The sequence below is a fragment of the Prinia subflava genome, chromosome 1 (assembly GCF_021018805.1).
Source record: "Prinia subflava isolate CZ2003 ecotype Zambia chromosome 1, Cam_Psub_1.2, whole genome shotgun sequence".
Lineage (NCBI taxonomy): Eukaryota > Metazoa > Chordata > Aves > Passeriformes > Cisticolidae > Prinia > Prinia subflava.
This window is the reverse complement of record NC_086247.1, coordinates 59,500,241-59,520,408: the sequence shown is the minus strand read 5'-3', so window position 1 is coordinate 59,520,408 and position 20,168 is coordinate 59,500,241. Positions and strand designations below refer to the sequence as shown.

The window sequence follows — 20,168 nt, the reverse complement described above, 5'->3', positions numbered from 1 at the left end:
GCAGACCTCCCAGCTTGTTTCAACCAGCTACAAAAAGTCATTAGAATATCCTGCTATACATGTTAGTATTAAAATACAGGAATAATTTGTGCTAAATGAGGAAGGCAAATTCACCATATCTTAAGTGTGCTTTATTCAATGTGAGGCACACCCTCAAAATTATTTTTTTGATTAAAAGACAGGAGGATTTCTTCCTTTCCAAGATTTTCTCTCTCCCTCTCTCTTCCCCCACCACACATACATGCTTGGGCAAACGCACACAAGCACACGCCTTCTCTTTCTCTGGGTGTAGAGCATGGTGGACATCTGGTTTCCAGGCTCAGTCTTTACCCTCAGAGACAAAGAACAACGTCATTGTTTGAATACGTTCTTTAGTGGTTGACATCTGGGGAATTTATCCTCCAACAAGTGAGACCATTGCAACACTTCTGTGCGCTGTGTAAACCACAGATTAATTGCACAAATTATATGAATTATCCTAAAATTTTTGGGTAATGTTTGCCCTGTCAACACTGTAATTGAGATGACTGGGCATTTGGAAAGCCTGCATGTGGCAAGAAACAATCCATGATGTAGATGGGGAGGCAATTTGCATCTACCTCTGCTTAGAATTAAGTCCTGCAAGGACTGTAGTCTGCAAGTAGAATAGGTAATGTGAGACTTTGATCAAAACAAAAAAAGTAATGGGATATAGTCTTCCACAATACTATGTAATATGGAGGGTGTGTAGCTGTCTTCCAAATGCCAGATGGATTTCCGGTGTGTGTGTATGGTAATGGGGGAATAGATTAAACTTACAGATTTTAGTGTTTCACAGATAAAACTCTTAGTTGCTTGTGAAATCAGACACAGTAGTAAGGAGGAAAAAACTCTCAAACTTTTAACAGATTTGTGTCCACATCAGCTGAACTCTACTGTCTTGGACCAAGTGGTGGTGCCTCACAGGGTGTATCCCACTGGTCACATCAAACCTGCCTTGTCATTTGGAAGAGGTGTAGTGCAATATCTGGATTTGTGATGGAAGACATCAGATCAGTGACCCAGAGTATTTCTTAACATCAACAAACAGAAGCAAAATATCTGTAACAGTGGAGTAATGTCTTAGAGGTTACGTTTAAAGTACTGAGAACTACAAACATTTAGGATTCGCAGGCAATCATATTCCTTCTCCTTTCACTGAGATGGAAACCAGAACAGAGGATGGTGAAGGCTGACACCCACTTGAGCTCAGAGGCTTCTGAGGAAGCTGCAGCTCTCACTTTACAAGCATGGTGTGGCATTGTGTTAGCAATCCCTACTTGCTTTGAAGTGAGGGCAAATCCAAACACTGAGGCTGATTTAGCCATCAAATGTGCCATTGTTATTTTATTTTTTAATTTTTTCTTTCACAGAGACCCCTAAATACTCTAGTATTTTCAGCAAGACTTAAATATGGACAAGAGGATTTTAACATAGGTTTATTTCTGGACCTCCAAAAATTTCTTTCAGAATTTCCCAAGTCTGTGTAAGTGTTCAGAGTCACCAGAATAGGCTTGTTACCAAAGGTAGAAGGGTGTTGATAGTTATTCAATGCAATTTGTATAAATTAGGCATTTGGGGAATCAGTACAGTCTCTGACTTAGGGCTAGAATTCCCTTCTGTAAGATACTTGAGTAGTGAAGGAACGCAGACTTGGAGCTCTGGAAGACATGGAGCAGAGTGCAGGACAGGAAAGGACTGCAAATGTCTAAACCAGACAAGATTTGTATCCAAAGGAGAAATTCCAGTGCTCCTCCATGTGCTTTTGAAATGAGGGACAAGTGAAGACTTGATTTTGTTACAGTGAAAAGGAAAATTCCCATTGTGTACAACAGGGCTGGGATTTCATCCAAGACCTCCACATTATTCTAAGACATTAATGTAGCCCACATTTAATCTTTTAGAAAGAGTAATCTGTTTCCAGAAATTATCAATGTTTTCTAATTTTCTGACTTCATCATCTACAATGCCCCTGTCATGACATCTTTTCATGCAATGCATTTTTGTTCTTTATTTTTTCTTTCAGTCTTGCACATATCATTGTTATGTCCCCAAAGATCAAAGATTCATAGCATAAGGTAAAAAAACCTATTCGAAAATAATAGATACATGCTTTTAAATAAACTTTTAGTACTTCTGGTACTTAATAAAGTAAAATACTTGGATAAAATCTGGAAGATGAAGAAATACCAGATATGTTCTTGATTTGACTTGGGAGAGGATTTCACCCCACATTTTTATGAGGACTATTTAGCACACACACATTCCACCCCCTTATATATCCACCCCCATATATTTCAAAGCAAGAACAGAAGGCAACGCAAAAGTAGCTGCCACCATCCACGAGATAATTCTTTCAAACATCTCTCAGCATTCTAAACCATAATCTAAACTTATGTCCACATAACAAATAACAGCCCTTTGAAATGAACTGAGAAACTGTAAAGCCATTAAGAAAATGTGCCATTAAGGAAAGGATTTCAGCATTTCCTATGAAAAAGGTTCCCAGTGTATGTATTTCCACATGTTCAGAGAAATGATTAAAGTGTTTATAGCTTTCGTAATTGGTCTCTCTCAATTTAAAAATATAGGCTTTTTTTTACCGTTACATTCCTCCGCCGCTCTTTGTCTAGAATAACATTAATGAAGTCCCATTTTCTAAGTTGCCGAAGGTAGGGAATAGGGAAGTGATGTGTTTAAGAGAACACGTTCCCGAAGCACGCCGTCTGTCTGCCCGTACTCCGGCAGGCACGGCCTCCCGTTAATGTGTCCATTAGCCACAGCGCGCTCCTGCGGGCTCGGGGCTGCCGCGCTCTGCCTATGGCAGCTGGCAAAGAGGGCTCGTTCTCTCCTTCAGAGCACCCTCTGCTTGCTGCCGCCCAGGACACTACACGGTGTTTGGAGGAAGGCACGTAATGTTTTGTCCTTGTTTGGGTTCAGTTGAGGGTGGTCAGTGCCCTGAGAAAGCCAAACTCCATCACCAAATCCCCAAAAGCAGCAAAAAGAAGGAGGGCACTGCTAAAGCAGTCCCTTTCCAAAGCGTACCCAGCCCTTTGTATGACAGATTTTACTTTGCTCTGGTAAATGCTCTAAACATGCTGGCTGCACTGATAGAAACCACATGTATGGCCTTGTGTTCAATGAGTGAGTGAATCAGTAACGGCTTGGTCCTGGAGGCCAAGGCCACTTTCATCACCTACAGATCATGCGTTTTGGAGTGGTATGTGGCTCCTTTAGGTCAGTCCAGAAGAGAAAGAGAAAGATTTTCACTCAGATTCCAGATGAATACATTTGTTTTATAGATAAGAATATATGCATAGATATCATTTTTTTTGGTACCAACTGTCAATCAGGTCACATGTAAATCTTTTTTTCATTCTATTGTTTTCTTTTATGCTGTTAATACAAAGCTTTAGGTTTTGTTCCATTTGTAAAAGCATATATCAAATGTTTCGTTATTTCTTTTCATAATACCCCAGGAGAGGGTGTTTTACCTTTCCTTTTGTAAATTATCTTAAGTAGAAATTGTCAATCTGGAATTGACAGGTATTTGTTACAGAAAACAAAGCATTGTTCCCACTTTGCTTCATCCACCAACACAGGTGCTGCTGTCATATGTCACAACAATGGGGAAACTTATTAAACTATAAAGAGCAATAATACTATAATATATAAAGATATGAGGGTGAAAAAGTCTTAGGATGTGTTAGCTGGCTGGGGGTACGAAATCCTATCCTTCATGCAGTTGATCTGACAGTGCTCTGACACTGCCACAAATCTCTTCTTTCCTGGCTTCTTCTTCCAGGAATGCCCTTATAAACTATTGACATTCCCCTTCTCCCCCTCCCTAAATATCAAATAACAGTAGGACAGAAACATAACTCGATCAGTGAGGTTGTTCCTCACCTGTTGAGTTGCTGAAGGAGAAGGGACATGGATTTTGCAGGAGCCAGGATTACTCTGGTCTAATTACAGAAAGTCTGGGCCAGTTGCTGGATTATATTGCGGAATGTGTTGTGACCGATGCAAATATCCACAGGCAATTCTTCTGTCAAAGGCTGGCCTAGATACAGGGAAATTCCTAAGTAACTTGCTAAAGAGTCTCTGTTTTGTGATCCTGTCAAAGGAGGCGACAGTGGTCTTTGCTGGTCTGGTGGTGCTACTGACCCTGGGCTGTGGCGCTGTTGGCTGGAGAGAGTTTTAGTTTGGAAAAGGCCTGAGCTGCAGAATCTGGGACAGGATTCAACTCACATCACCCGAATTTGGGGTTGAATGTGATCAAATTAGAGCATTGCCATCCTCTGACTGGCAGCAAATCAAATGAGTTCTTTGGGCTTTTTTCCTTCACCACAAAGAACAACAACAGGAACAAATGCTGGGAGAGGAGAGAAAGAAGTGACATCATCTGTGGAAAAGTTTTCCTTTTTCTTTCTGCCTCAAGGACTGCTTTGATTTCCAACTGCATCTCAGGTAAGAATGAAACATGATATTAGATTGAATGCACCAGCTGAGCGTAAATGGAAATGTTAGCAGTTGAAGAGAGGAAGAGACGACACTATGCTGCATTTTTGATGTCTTTCTGATATTTGCAGAGACCAAGCAGCTCCTGGCCTAGCTTCAAGTAGCTGAAACATAGGTCAAATAATTTAAAATTCCTCAGTCTCAGTGGGACCATGGCAGTGGCTGGGGTTATAGGGAATATTCTGTAAGCTTCCACTACTTCCACCCCTCTATACTCTAGCCCTTCCCCTATACTCCATCTTTCCTTTTCTGTGGTACGGGAGAGCTGGTGATTTGGAGCCAGCTACATATGCTTTATGTTTCCTGAAGATTAAAACCCATGTGTAATACTCCATAGTCTGTCAACAGCCAGCTTGGGAAAGAGACCAAGGACTAGAAAGCCAAAACCAGACTGTTAGATCAATCATGGCCAAGATGTGCTTCTCACTTATAAAAGCTAAAGGAAAACCAGCCAGGAAAGAAGTTTGTCCTTTGCAATATTGGAAGACTGCTGCCCCCATCCTGTGTCTGATTCTCTGTGTGTCAGACTATACACAAATCTGCAAGAGAAGATATTGCTTATGTGTTTAAAATACTTCTGTCATCAGACAGGGAGAAGACTGCTGTCTACAGTAAGTATCCAAGCTTGGGATAAGTAGCCAATGATTTGTGTTCCCTTTTCCTTTTTTTCTTTTCTTTTTTTTTTTTTTTCCCTTGGAGTAGTATTAAATAGTAGTCTGAACCTATCTGCTTGTACAGAACTGAACAAAGTGGTATGTGTTCCTAAACACTAAAACCAAGTTTTCAAGACACATCATCAGAGACAGAGGGTCTTTTTTGTTATTGCCCAAGAATGTCTTATTTAAAATGGCATTCCTTGTAAGGATGCAAATGCTATTTCTTTTGAAATGTACCAGTACTGAGAATAAAGCAAGCAAAAGAGGAAATTAAAACAGTGACAAGAGAAGGAGGTCTGGCAAGTTGGCTTTCAACCAAATGACCTCTTGATAGATCAGCTGGGAGCCAGGAATGCATGAGATTACCATGAGCTAGAAAGATTTATAGTTCTTTGTTTGGTCTCTTGGTAAGTTTTCACGTATAGTCAGCTATATGATGGGTAGAATGGTGGGCAAAAGCAATCGAGAACCCCAAATATTTACTGTGATTCCACAAACAAACATGAAAAGAAGGAACTAATTAAAGATTTAGAGCATTTGTTTATTTCAATTAACAACCAATACCCTTATAAAGGAAAAACTTTGCACAGCCCCCCAAATCTGGCTCTCCCAGGGGAAGCTATTTGCAGGCTGTAAATTTAGCTCCAATTGCATTAAGCATGTACGAGTAACACAAGAAACTCTCTGTCATGGGAATGGGTGTCTGGGTTTCTGCAATCACTACACAACCCTTCCAGAGCTGACCACCTGCAGAGGGAACATCCCTCTGTGGGGATGCACGGTGAACTGCACTAGCTAAACACATCCCCAGATTGTGCCAGAGCTTCTCGGAAATTTGCAGCTCTTGCAATTTTATCTCCAGAAGTTTGAATGAGTATTTCTATTTTCACATCATCCAGGTGATCAGGAACATCTGAGCATTTGTAGTTTATGTTATCCAGATTAAAAACTAATATGATGGTGTATTGGATGCCAAGGACATTAAAATGTAAAAGCAAACAGATTACAAAATCTAATTTATGAAGCACTCTGAAATTAATAGGTAATGCTATCAAATGGTTGTTATGTACTGGTTATTACACCTGAGTGTATCCTGAAAGTCTGACCAGTAGAGTGAATCCAGGAAGATGGAGTGACCCCAGATACGTAAACTTTGTTAAATAGCAAAGCACACAATTTTATATTGGGTTGCAAATCCTTTTTGCTAATAATGGGACTCTAGAATTTTGAATCAAAAAACCTTTAAGCACAAGTAACAAAGTAAGGATTCTAGCAACGCTTTGGTATTAAAATGTAATTATTTGCTTCTTTTTCCTATGCAGTGTATATGCCATATGTGCATGTGGTGTATTCACTATATTAGTTGATTTTTATTACTTATTTATTTCTTTCTAACCAATGAAGTTGTGTCATTGTCTCTTTTCCAGGTAAAAATATATATAAATAATCTTCTGCCCCAGGACAATATCATGTGAGCACCACAATGATGGTGTCTGTAATGCATCATTTACTAGAGTCTTTGCATGCTAACTTATTCTCCCCTTCTGTTAAACCAATGAAGTATATTCTCTTAGTAATTTATTCACTTGTCAAAATTGAATGTTAAGAAACCCGGAGGTTTGACTTAAACTTCTAATAGAATTTAAAGGGCAAGTATTCAAAATTCAGCTTCAAGGTGTGGACCTTTTGCACAACCTTACAAGTGCTATGTGAGTGTTATCATTTTGTCAGTACAATCCTGACCTGATTTGCATTCTTCACATTTCTCTCCTTAACAGGCTGGAGTTTGCACATTTAAGTCGCAAGTTACAACACGCAACAGTTGATTTGAGGATACCTTGCAAATGCAAAATAGACACCTTTTGCTGAATGTTCAGCTTTGAAGCAAGAGGAGGACCAATAAGACAGAAAGGCTTTGAAAACAGAAATGTCATAACCTATGGCTTGGAGAAAAGTTTTCAAAAAAATACCACTAATTTTTGATATTTTCAGTTTTTGAGACACTTAGTTGTGGTCGGGAGATGCTGAATTTAAAAAAAAAAATTATTGAGAAGTGCAAAAGGAGACTATGTTCGTAAATCCTAATTTGTGAGAACTAAATGACCCAATGAGTTGGGCAGCTTTGGTTGCTTTCTTCACAGATTCCTGGAGAATTCTGGCTAGCATGAAGGAAACCATTAATTTCTAAGGAATTTGGAAATAGAAGAAATTAGAAGTTTAGAGGATTGTGAAGGCTTTCCCACTCAGGAGAGTGCAGCCATAAATACTCAGGAATATGAAGCTCATTTTAAAGCTCATTACATAATTCCAAGCCAGAGAGAAAACTATTTTCTGTATTTTTAGTCTGACACTGTGTACAACCCATACAGTATTTTTATCTAGCAAGAACGAGTCCATCAAATACAAATGTAACATGTACAATGATCCTTCATTCTAGCTCTAACACAGATGGTTATCCCTATAACAAATAAATAGGAAGGCTCAGAATCGAGAAAGGATAAGAAAAATTATAACCAAGAGAAAAATAAGGCCCAGTGCAGATGATCTTGTGAGACACTACTTGATCCAACTCCCCTTAAGACCTCATATCTCAAAATCACAGTGGGATAGCAGGAGCACTTACTGGGGAATACAAATATGGATAACTGCAACTCCAAACTACCTGTTAAACACAGTCATACAGTATTCTGTCAGGCAGGGTTAGGGCAGTTTGGAGCATTCTACTCTCCAATATACTCTCCTATTTCCTTTGGAGCTCTTAAAGTCCATCTCTTCCAGTTCCTTGAAAACCTAGGCACTCTTGGGCACCTGTATTTTTTAAAAAAACATAATTGCTCTTTATGGTAATGTTTATGTTAGGAATAAAAGTAAGCAAAGAAGATCAGCTTCCCCACTTTTATAAACTTGGGCATCTTACTATTCATTTTCCTTCTGCACTGAAACATTTCTGTGTGCTAGTTTTATGTTGGACCTGCCAATGCTGGCAAGCCTGTGCTGTTAGCACGACATGGAGAATACAGAAATTAAAGTCTACACCCTGTCACTGTTCCTTCACATGCTTCTAATTCTTCTTCCCCGTTCATACCATGATTTCTTAGTGTTCTGATCACCAGAATCATTAGTGTTTATTCCTACTGGTCTAGGAATATTGTAAAAAAAAAATGAGATGAAGATATTAACATCTTTTTGGATTGTGTTGGGGGAATCAGATAAATGTAAAGGAATGCTGCATGAGAAGTCCTGTATTTTAAGTCAGGTCTGTAAGCTCACAGACTCACCACAATCCCTTCCTCGACTTCAAAGTATTTAAGGCAAAGCCAGAACCCTTGTCAGCTCCTACAGATTATCACAGTGGGCTACAAGACAGGTGCATAGTTAAAGTATTTCCTGAGCTTCTGGACAAGTCAGTCCTGTCCTTTGTTGCCAACTTGTGGGGTGCCCTTACACAGGTTATTTAAAAGATACTTTTCAAAGGCTTGCCTGGAAACGTGGTGACAGAGAAAGGTATTCATCCGGGAACGCTTAGAATAAGTCAACTGGAGTCAGGATTATTAAATTCTCATGCTGTCAGTGGCTTGCAATGCATAACTTGCACTTATTTGAGTAAGCCACTCTGTTGTGGCCTCTGTTTATATTCTGGTCTTCTGAACCTTTAAGACTTTTATTATGCAAGTTTCATAACATTTAAAAGGTAAATTAGTGATAAATATGCCCACACTTAATAACACTGAAGTAATATCTTCACCGAGCTGCAAAGATTGCAGGGATAATTCAATCTATAGATTTACAAATAATTTATTCAGTTTTTCTTTTAACTAGTTTTGTTGTATGAATGAATTAAACAGCTGGCAGGTTGCCTGTCTGTTCATTGCTCTGCTCCTTTCTCTCCCATTTCTAATGTTTTGCTCTTGCCCTAGCTGCAAATGTGGATCCTTTTTACTTCACAAACATCCTCTCCAAACAAGTTAGACAAGGGAGATGCTGGAGTGTGAGGTGATGTTCCAGGGCAATTCAAAGGCATGTTTTCTTATATGATTTACTAAGTGTTCTCAGAAATATTGTTTCATTTCATAACATTTCCAGTTGGATTGTTTTTTGGAGGTTGGATTTTTGTTTTGTTTTTTTTGTTTTTTTGACAATCTTCTCCTCGAGTACAGTGGAGCAGATTTCTGAATGAGGCTGATGAGGTTTGTAATATACCCCAAGTTAATTTAGACAGCAGGTTAGCCCCTCAACAAAACTGTGGCCCATATACAAGTCAAATCTGCTTTTTTCCTTGGGCAATGATTTATTTCCCTCTTAAATTGGCTGGACCAGTTAGTTTTTTATTTTTATTAAGTCACACTATTCTTAAATGAAACTATTGATTTAAAGTCAGCTTAGTGAGGATTTAATTTGTTTTCAGAGGATTAGAGCAGGTAACATGGGATAATTTTACAATAAAGTGGAATAGAAGCATTCCTTCACATTACCCTCACCTTTTTTTCTTGCCAGGCTGCACAGACATTACAAATTTTCAAGTGAATTGTGGAAATACATTCATAAATCAGGCCTAATTCCTCTGCCTGCTTAAAGGCTATTCTAAAGAATATTTTCCTTTGACCTTGTCCATGTTTGTCCTTCCATGGGCTGGTACATCTGATAATTTCATACAAACACAGATTCACGCAAAATATTTTTGTGTCCACAGTAGGAATTGTAAACAGAGACATTTGTTGAGAAATACAAGACCAGACATGTCTTTTAATACAGTGGCTACAGAGTGTTTTAAAACACCACTGTATTGCCCACAAACAGGGATGGTTATTGCTGGTGTTCCTGGATAGCATATATACTTTTTTATAGAGTACAGTGATTTGAATCTCTGCTCCATGTAACTTCATGCAACCTCTTCCTTCTTTGTCATTCTGTCTTTCAATCACACGTAACACATGATCTAACAATTTCTGGGATTTCACCTGGTGTTGTGCAGTCTGGTTTTGCTGCTTTGCATTCAGTGACTTGAGTAGGGGCAGGTCCTACAGCTCAGAATAACATTACCCAAGCTCAGGCACTCCCCTTTTCTAGGTTTCATCTTTTTGGTGGCCTTGCTTGTTCTTCTTAGCAGTCCTCTGCTTCTGGCAACACATCCTTGCTAGGAAATATTTCAAAGTTGTTCTACATAACATGTTTCCCACTGCTCACATACATGGACCAAGTTTCTCCCATCTTTATTTTTTTTTTTTTTTTTTTTTTTTTAACTTATGTGCAGCACATGTGTGTTCCACCAAGTTGAGAGAAAAAGCAAAACCTTACTGCAGCCCTGAATCTCATTTCCCTACCTGGCCTCTGTCACTTGTGTTCTGCCTCAGCTTTCCAACCCCTGGGAAGCTGAAGGCAGCAGAAGGATGACTCTATTGCCTGCATGTCTTCCTCTTCCGTGCTTTTCTGTGGTCCCCATCTCCCCATCTCTGTCTTGTGATGCATGAGGATTGTTTCTCTCTGCTCCTACTGAGTGAAGTGGGAGAAAAAGGCTCAATTTTTGTAATTATGTCCTTACTGAGTGGAAACTGTTCCTTGGCTCTTGGTAACAGATTTTTTTTCCTCTCCCAGGAAATCCCTAGATTCCTGGTAGAAATGCATATGGATGAAGGTCAAGGCAAAACAGGCCCAGCAAGAACAGGACACTCCCAGCCTGATGATGGCATCATGTGGTTTCCAGGTCTCTGAGGTGTGTTTTTGTTTGTTTGTTTGTTTTTTGTTTGTTTTTGTAGTGGGAGAACTCTCTTCGTTTCCTCTCTTCTCCCTTTATTTATCATACCAAGTCCTTTTGCAAAGAAAGGCTTCTTTTGCTCTATTCCTCTAAAAAATGCCTGGCTTTTTAGGCTATTTTTCAGTCTCTGTTAACACAGTTGGCTTCTGATCAGACTTTCTATTGTAGGTGTTGCTGATAAAATTTCAGCAGGCACACAGACTCAGCTCTACATGTACATTAAACCAGATGCAGCTCACTAGCTGAGGTTTTTTTTTTGGTTGTTGTTTTGTTTTTTTCTCCTTGTTATATAAATGTGAGATCATAAGTAGTAGAGAAAGAAGATGGAAGTATTTCTTGGAAGACAGAGGAGAAAAAAGCATATACTCTCCATTGCACTGCTTACAAGGACTGTGCTTTATTATTATTTATTTAATAGGGAAAAAAAAAAGAAAAAAAAAAGAAAAAAAAAAAGAAAAAAAAAAGAAAAAAAAAAAAGAAAAAAAAAAAGCTTTGCATACACCACAGTCTACAACTTTATGAGATCCACATCTGGAATCCAGAGCATCTCAGGAATCAATCTATCAGACCCTAGTCAATTGTAATAATGCACCTGGGGTGAAATTCTGGCTCCATTAAAGTCAGCTGGAACTTTGCCATTGCAATGCAAAAAGTGATGGCTGATGCAGGCTACTCCACATTAACTCTTGGGCAGAGTGAGATGGCCCATAAGTCGCCAGTATTTCCAGATTTGGCATAGCATTCAGGGAAAAACCACCGTCAATCCCACGTCTCTGTAGAGAGAGAAAAAGTAAGAGTTATAATGAGGTCATAGTGCTTGTACATTTGGCTGTTACTAAAATAAATAGTCTAAGTGTTCATGAATTTTTTTTCATAGGTAGAGGCTTTTAGGATTAAACAGAAATATTGTTTGTTGTGCCTCAAGGTCAAGATATATATTTTTGTGTGTATGTATGTAAGCCATCCAAACCTCTGCTTATAAATATCTATTTTGTTGTGCTTTTTCATATCCTTCCACTGGAAATGCATTTCCAACTGTAAATAGTATATTTCCATTACCTACCCATCAGTCAAATCAACTCATTTCTGAAATTCAATTAAAAAGGTCTCATTGCCATAAATCTAAAAGGATATTTTATTGTTACTTTGTAATTTGGAAGAATGAAAATTAAAACAGTAGCTCTGATGGAAAGAAATGGCTACTAAATCATAATGATATTTTGCAGTTTATCTGTTCATTGCTATTTTATTTCAGCTATTTCGGAATGGAAGGACGATGAAGAGACTTGCACACTCTATACCAGTTTTATTTATTTTTTTGGCTACTCCAAGCACTTGTCTAAATCTTTTTTATGATTGTTTATCTAAGTTTCTCCCAAATGTTTCATCAATTGCTATCCCTGTTCTTTTATTCCATATGTTAACTGCTTCCTGTGTATAAAAGACAGTTTGCTTAAATTCCTTTGGCTCTTGACCTATTCTTACCCTTGGCAGAGATGCTCTGTAATTTTGGGGATTTTTTTTATGTAGAGCATCAATTGAATTGTCTTAGTGTCAGATAAAACGAACAGAAAGGCCACATATGTGTCATTTAACTTTTGAACTTGGCTACAGATACAATAGATTTCATGAAATGGGTGCAAGGTGGGGGACAACCAGAGGTTGAAATTGAAGTTCCCATGCTCTGACTACCGATGAAAATTGAAAAGAATAAGCATGTTAAGAGGCATTTATAATCAGCCACAGTGACTAGTAGTAAATAATGAAAATACTGCTGCTCTGAGGAATATGCAATGCCAAACCTGTGAGCCCTCTTTAAGATTTAGCAGGAGTTTTACTAGCAGGGGAAAAAAAAAATCTGTTTCAGTTCTGTGTTGCTTCACTATAGATATTGTGAGGGGCCAAACTCGTTCTCTCTCACTCCCCTATTCCAACCCCATTCAAAACCCATAATGCTGAACGTTTTACTTCAGCTGGATTGTTATGCATTCTGCCTAGAAACATCTGTGGAAAAAGAAAAAGAACCACTGGAAACATGGAGTAGAAATGAATTTAACAGCTGGCAAAGTGAAAAATCACACATACCAAGGAGATTTTGTGCAATGAAAAGAGATGAGAGCAGGGCATATTTATTTAAACAAAAAAGAAAAGAAAAGAAAAGAAAAGAAAAGAAAAGAAAAGAAAAGAAAAGAAAAGAAAAGAAAAGAAAAGAAAAGAAAAGAAAAGAAAAGAAAAGAAAAGAAAAGAAAAGAAAAGAAAAGAAAAGAAAAGAAAAGAAAAGAAAAGAAAAGAAAAGAAAAGAAAAGAAAAGAAAAGAAAAGAAAAGAAACCACATATGTGCCATATACAATATATATAGAAGAAAGACCTCAGCCTATTCAGTAGATGCTAACCAGAATACTAGAAATAATTAAGTTTACATTTGAGTTGAATACAAATATTTGCAAACATACACATGTATATAATATCTCTAGGCAATGGAAATCTAGTTTTAAATTTACCCTGGAAGAAAGATTTATGCAGCCATTTCTCATTGGCAAAAACTGGTGTGGAACCACGTAAAAACCACCATAAAGTTTGGTTATGTGTAGATATCAACCTTCTTGAAAACATGATCTTTGGCAGTCAGGCAGAGCGTGAGACATCTCTCTGTTTGGCTCCATATGCCAGGAGAATTCCTGTTGACTTTAATGGGAGCTGTGCCTAAATTAGGGTGATTGCGCAGCCCCTAATGAGGAGAGTGCTGCGACTTGGGTCACTTGCAGTGCTTGGCACAACAGCTGAAGTTTGTGACTCCTTTCCTTTGCCTACCCCTCAAAAAGTCCCCACAGCAGATGAGGCTTTTCCCTTCCTTTGCTTTGAAGATTAAACACAACAAAGGATGTTTTCTGTAAAGCGAGGTACACAGTGCGGTTTTGCCTTCTCTCTAGTTGATGTTCTAATGTGTAACTGTAGGGTTTAATTTTACTTTACATTAATCAAAGAACAATAAAGGCCATAAAAACCCCACTAAGAAGCATTTCAAGTTAAGATCCAAAGCTAAATGCCATGGGATTTTGCCTATTGTCTTGTTTAGTCCCTCTGTAAAAAGAGCTAGATAGCAGGAGAAAGAAAGAAAAATTGAGCCCATGTTTTTTGCATAGAGATGGAGAAAACACATAATAAATTAGGGGGAGAGAGGAGTGAAATAAAGGCCAGAGGTAAACGAGGTTTAATTGTGTGAGCTGCTCTTCCTCTTGTGGTTCCTGCCAGCTGCTGCTGCTATTGCTACCTTCCTGTTTTAAGATGAAAGCAATGATGGTAGACACGTGCAGACACACAAAAGAACCTATTTGGACTGGTGTGTCAGCTCATCTTTATCAAATGTTGCACAGGTATATTTTGTTGCCATGCTTCATTACCCCAGAATGGCGTGCCTGAAATGTTTGTCTCTTCTATAAACCCAATAGCTTTCCCAGCGAGTCACATTTGACAGAGCAATAGACAGGTATTCGCTTGCTGGCATCCGTTTGTAAAGCCCGGGCAATTATGTATGTATTATCCATATATATATATATATATATGTATATATATACATACACACACACAGGGGAACACACACACACTTAAAGATACATATGTATATATATGTATATATATGTCTATAAGCACAAAGAACATGAGAGGGAGATGTGCTGTTATATTATTTGTATGTAGAGGGAGATTAGACATCTATATATGCAGTATAAAAGGGATGCTCAGCACAAAAATACGTGCATGTTTGTATTGAAATTAACATATCCACTTGGACAAAATTAAGAAGAGAAAACAGGAGTTTTAATACAAATTTCTTGTTCAAATACAGACAAAACTTCAGTGAAGAATACAATACTGGAAAAATAGGTGGATGGTCTCTTAGGAATATTTTATTTCTAAGATTTTCCACTGAGGGAAAAAAACCACAATGAAATATGAGACACATCACTTTAGCCTGGAACTAGTGTTAAGGGTAACTCTGTTCAAGAGAAGGAAGGAGTGAGAATAAAAGGAAGAATAGAACAAACCTGGGTTTTTTGTTGTTATTGAAGGTATATTTGGTGGGGATTTTTTTGTTTCTTTGTTTTTGGTTTTGTTTTTTTCCCCTGGAGAAAATGCATTATTTGGAGGAAAAAGCTCTGAGGAGAGAAGTCAGCCCCAGTATGCGCCTCGGGGCCCTGCTGCACAAACAGCCAGCCACGGAGGGTTTGCAGGCACATCTGCAGAGTGAGAGAAAGATTCAATAACAGCGTGGCTACCTTCATTAGTTTTAAACTAATTCACATGCTAGTGCTTGGTGTATTGCTTAATTGTGTCTGATTGCTCACCTGTAACATGATAATATTTTCTCCCTCATAGGAGGGTGAAGCTGAGGGCTCATGAGCTTCTCCCTGACAGCTCCTGCTCCAGCTGTGCTGAAGATGTGCACACATCACAATGCACGTGTGCTTATAGCTGAGGAGGGAGGACTAACTATGCTGCCAAATACTCCTTTAGATGGAAAGAAAGCTGCAAGCCTGGGAATTACAAGGTGGATGCTGCTTGCTCTGCCATCCAGAGCAGAGGGCTAATGGCATGGGGGCAGATGGAGCCCGGGTGTAACCACACAGAATTTGCAGGACAGTTCCATCCCAGGGTGGTAACAGCATTGAAATGACTTGATGGATACTATTTTCATTATTATTACTTTAATGCACCATTGTGGACACGGTCCTGTACCATAAAAGAGTAACGCAAGCAAAACACAGGCCTTATATATGCAATTACATCCACTGCAGCTCAAAAAGAAGACAATTAGTGGAGTGCATTCCCCAGAAAGCCATCCACGGGGGTCAGAGTTCGGGAGTAACGTTTCCTTTCTCATCTCTCCCCCCAGAAAACTAGACATTACCAGCATCAAATCATCCACAGAGCACTCTAACTAAAAGGAGAACATTATGGGTAAGTAGCAGGCACTGTAATTGCCTAAACAAACAGAGTTTGGACAGAAAAACTGTAATCCTAGTGTTTCTAACGTGTGGTTGTGTTTGGGGTTTTTTTTCAGTTGGTTCGTTGGCTGTGTTTTTTTTGTCCTTTTTGTTCCATTTCTTTTTTGTAGGTTTTGGGTTGGGTTTTTGTATTGTTTCTTTTTCTGTATCTAATGCTAATAAATAGGATACAGCAGAAAACGCTGCCTTGATTTACTGACAAAATTAAAATATGAAACTGCACCTTTTAGTGAAATTACAATTCATGCTTGCTAACACAAAAGTGAGAAATAAAAACAATCTGGAATCCCAAATTTGAAATGAATCTCTTATTTTGAATACTGAAAGCATTTATAGTGCTATCTTTTCCCCCATTTTAGCGTGTGCTAGTAATGCCTAGCTGGAACTGGAAGTGGCTCAGACAGCCTGCAAGATGTTGACCTTCCTGCAGGAGTGGAAAGGGGGCCAGAAATACCAGTGCTTCTATATCTCTGCTACATTTCCGGTCCATTTGAGCAGACAGACATAGCTGTGATGGGGTTTGGCTCAGTGTTTTTGGGGCACTCGAAGTCAGTGATTACCCCTCCTCTCCAGCTGCCCTATTGCAGATCTCCTCCAGAAACACGTGGAGGAAGCACTACCTGTTACTAATGTCTGCCAAGCAGCTGCTGCCTTTTCCTTCTTGGTCTGTTCACCGAGGGCTGGCTTGTGTGAGGAAGGTAGCTTGTCCACACCTGGTTTTGGTGCAGGAGACCCCACGTAGCTGGGGATAGATCTCCTTTTTATAAGCACATCCTGCAAAAGGACGTTGCGGCTCTCATGTAATGTTGGCAACAAATGCATTGCTTGCTGTGCTTGGAAGTTTCCTCCATAATTTTGTTTCTGGTGTCTGTTTTCATTGCAAGATTTTCAGGATACAGAGTCAACCCCAGCCAGCTTATTCCCAACATCAAGGCTTCTCATTTTGACTGGCGCTCAGGCGTTGCTGTACTTTATATAATTAGCAATAGTTAAATAAGCCCGAGAATCTTGAACCTCCCCTTGACCACTGTGGTGTTTGGTGTCATTTCAGGAACTGCATCACACAAGTTCTAGGCTTGAAAGAGGTGCTACAGCATCCACCGCAGATAATACGATGCCCCTTAGGACTACTGCCATGTGTAAACTTCTCCTCATACAAACTGCACAAAATCAACAGCAGGGAAGGTACGGGAATGAAAGGGAGAAGATCAAGGGCTGAGGGGCCAGGGGGAGCTGCTGAAAAGCTGCAGCAGATTATGTGGAGCTGAAAGCTGGGTAGGACTTTGGGTAAAAAATTAGTACCCACCGTGTTTATATCAAATGCCATGGGATTTTCTTTAATGAAAGGCCACATAGGTCCTCATTTTTTTTTATTTGAGGAGATTTTAAAGAGTGTGCAGTAACTGAAGCACTGGAATCAATAGCAGGGGAGCAAGAAAAACATCTGTAGGTGCCTTGCAGCTTTTTGGTCCAGTGTATTATATTGAATGCAACTGTGCAACCTTCCCTTTAATGATATGTCTTGTGGTCAGATTTTTGGGCAGCATGATGGAAATTGGTGTGAGCCCCTTCCTAGGCATAGATAATGGCATAACCAGGTCTGCCTGTTGAATGTTATCAGCCCTGTATCTGACCTCTGTGCATCTAATAACAAAGATGTGTGTTGAAAAGCAGCATTTTATGAAAGAGTTATTCGTTTAATATATTATTCTGGCTTAACATCTGCATGTGGATTGGAAACTGTCAGAGCGAAACAGAGTAATTTTCCAAGGTATATGACAATATAAAGATGGTGTGAGGTAACCTGCTGGGACAGTCGTGGTGAAATCAGATTGGCAAAAATAAGGGTTGACCTGTTACTTGGAAGAAAGAGGCCAATTTATCACTGTGGTGTGTTACTGTGTTAAATAACTCAATTTACTTTTATTTTAATCTGAACACTTGAAGGTCTTAAAAAATAGAAGTCATTTGGTCTCTGTGGTTTGCTCTAGTTTAGGAATTTTTTTTGTTCCTTTTCTCTCTCTCTCTCTCTCTTTTTTTTTTTTTTTTTTTTTTTTTTTTTTTTTTTTTTTTTTTTTTTTTTTTTTTTTTGTGAGGCAATGGTGGTTGAGTATCTCCAAGAAAATGAAGTACCGGCAAGGGGGCAGAAAATCGTGCCTGTTATTTCATGTAGCCAGAGAAAGAAGCAACACCTTGGAGGTGAATGATAGATATTATTATAAAAGAGTTGTAGCTCAGGGCAGGTGAGCAGTGTGTTAATGAGGAGCCACCTCCTGCTTTCTGACAGATGACTGTCATTGTTCAAATGCTGCCATCAGATTGATTAATAACTGGGTCATCCTGCCCTGCAGTTGGAGTAGACTGTCTTCATTCTTTTGCTGATTTCTCTAATATGCTGACCTGGAGGTGACCCAACAGAGGTGGAGCTGAGATTAGCATTTCATTTTTTGTAGAACAACAAGAAAAAATTCACAAGGAAGCGGTGGGTGCAGGGGGAATATTAACCAAAAACTCAAGGAATGTTCTTATCCCCAGAACAACCCCAAAACTTATTCATCATTTATGAATAGGCAGTTTAGTATTTGATACATTTATATTTTTAATAAAGATTTAAATTAGTCAGGTTCTTCTCTGCAGTGTCAGCTAAATCCAAATGAAAAGATGTATAAGATCTCTCCAGAACACGCAAAGAAATGTAAAGACCTGTGTACTGAGGGGCATGGGAGTGAGCTGATATAACATCAGAATTCCTGCTTTGCCTTAATGTCTCTTAATGTTCACCAAATCCACTATTAAAAGACCAAATAGTAAACAGCATGCTTTGACAAGTGAAATACAGGCGTATTATTCCAGATGACTGTTATTATGTGGAAAGAATGGCAATTCTCCTTCAAGATTTGTGTAATTTTCTCTCTTTTCTTGATTTAAACTCTTCTGAAAGCAATGGCATGGTGAGTTTACCTTTCTCCTTGTCATATGTTGGCAAGGTGTGATGGCTCTCATCTGCTTTGGGAGCATGGAGCACAACATAATAGTCAACTTGAGCCAGAGAGATACTTGCAACTAATTAGGATTCAATTTTCAGACTTTTTGGAACATTGCTTTGGCTAAAAGTTACATGAAAATATCCTTCAAATAGCTTGTGAAATTGGCTCATTTCTGACACTCTTTTAAAATTACTGATCCTTCTATTACATGGACCAGCTCGGCAATTTGAGACTTTTCTATTTAAATGCAACATTTGTAACATTTTGCAAGAATACCTGCTATTCCTTGCATCTTCCCGGAGAGTCCTCTCCCTCCTCCTTTCTCGTTACTAACGAAATCAACCAAGCCTTTCTATCCTGGGATTCCAAGCAGAGCAGAAGGCTCCTGTGGAATGCAGGTAGCCAGGTGAACAGACCTGTGAGCGCTCCTGTTTGATCACGTGTGCTCTGTTCTTGTGCACGTGCCATGAAGAGTACCTGCAGAGCTCAGTTAAAGCTCTGGGCCACCTCTGAATCAGTTCTTGTTTTCTTTCTACAGAGGACAACCTTCCCTTTTTAAGTGAGGCTTATGTTTTCAGATATAAGCGGTGAGGAGCCAAAGCCAATAATTATCAGCTTCAAAAACAACTTCAAATCTCCAGACTGAATCATGACTTGTGTTTTAAATACATTTGGCCTTACAGCATGCAAGATTGCTTTATGCTCACAAAATACATAACTAGAGGCTAGAACAAAACAAAACCCAGTAGAAAAAGAAACAAGAGGTTCATCAAAAGCAAAATGTAGCCAGCTGTTCATTTTTAGTACTTAATGTATGTAGCACCACAGTTCAAGCCACTTGTGTAGTGTGGAGCCATTTTTGAACAGTTATCTCTGCCTGCAGAATCTCCCTTAAAATGAGAAAGAAAACCTTAGTGTAGGTCATACCTCTACAATAATTAAGGGGTTTTGAGCATGGAAGTTCCAAATAGAAATATTAAATCAGTTCCCCTTTACCTGAAGCTGCATGTGTGTATTCACCACATCCTGTGCAATGGGTATAACCTGGTTCTTCATTCAATGCTGTGAGACCACCCCAGGTCCCGACAGGCAGCTTTTGTAATCTGGTTACTTTTGAAGTAGCTTCCACTTGGAAACATTGGATCTTCTAATTAACAACCAAATGGATGCAAAATTTGAGGCAGGTATTGCTGTCCTCTTGTGCAAAACAGTGGGTCCCAAATAACTTTTG

At 39.0% G+C, this 20,168-nt stretch overlaps 2 long non-coding RNA genes across 2 annotated transcripts; one reads left to right on the top strand and one right to left on the bottom strand.

The window, feature by feature from the left end:
- The first annotated feature begins 10,765 nt into the window (after positions 1 to 10,765).
- On the top strand, positions 10,766 to 18,772 carry LOC134550783 (uncharacterized). The gene is made up of 3 exons (XR_010080435.1): positions 10,766 to 10,905; positions 15,839 to 15,903; positions 17,002 to 18,772. It is a non-coding gene; the product is annotated as an uncharacterized LOC134550783 (long non-coding RNA).
- LOC134550782 (uncharacterized) lies at positions 10,902 to 19,383 on the bottom strand. Its single transcript, XR_010080434.1, has 3 exons — positions 19,214 to 19,383; positions 14,991 to 15,182; positions 10,902 to 11,720 (listed from the first exon to the last, which is right to left on the bottom strand). It is a non-coding gene; the product is annotated as an uncharacterized LOC134550782 (long non-coding RNA).
- Between the last annotated feature and the right edge of the window lie 785 nt (positions 19,384 to 20,168).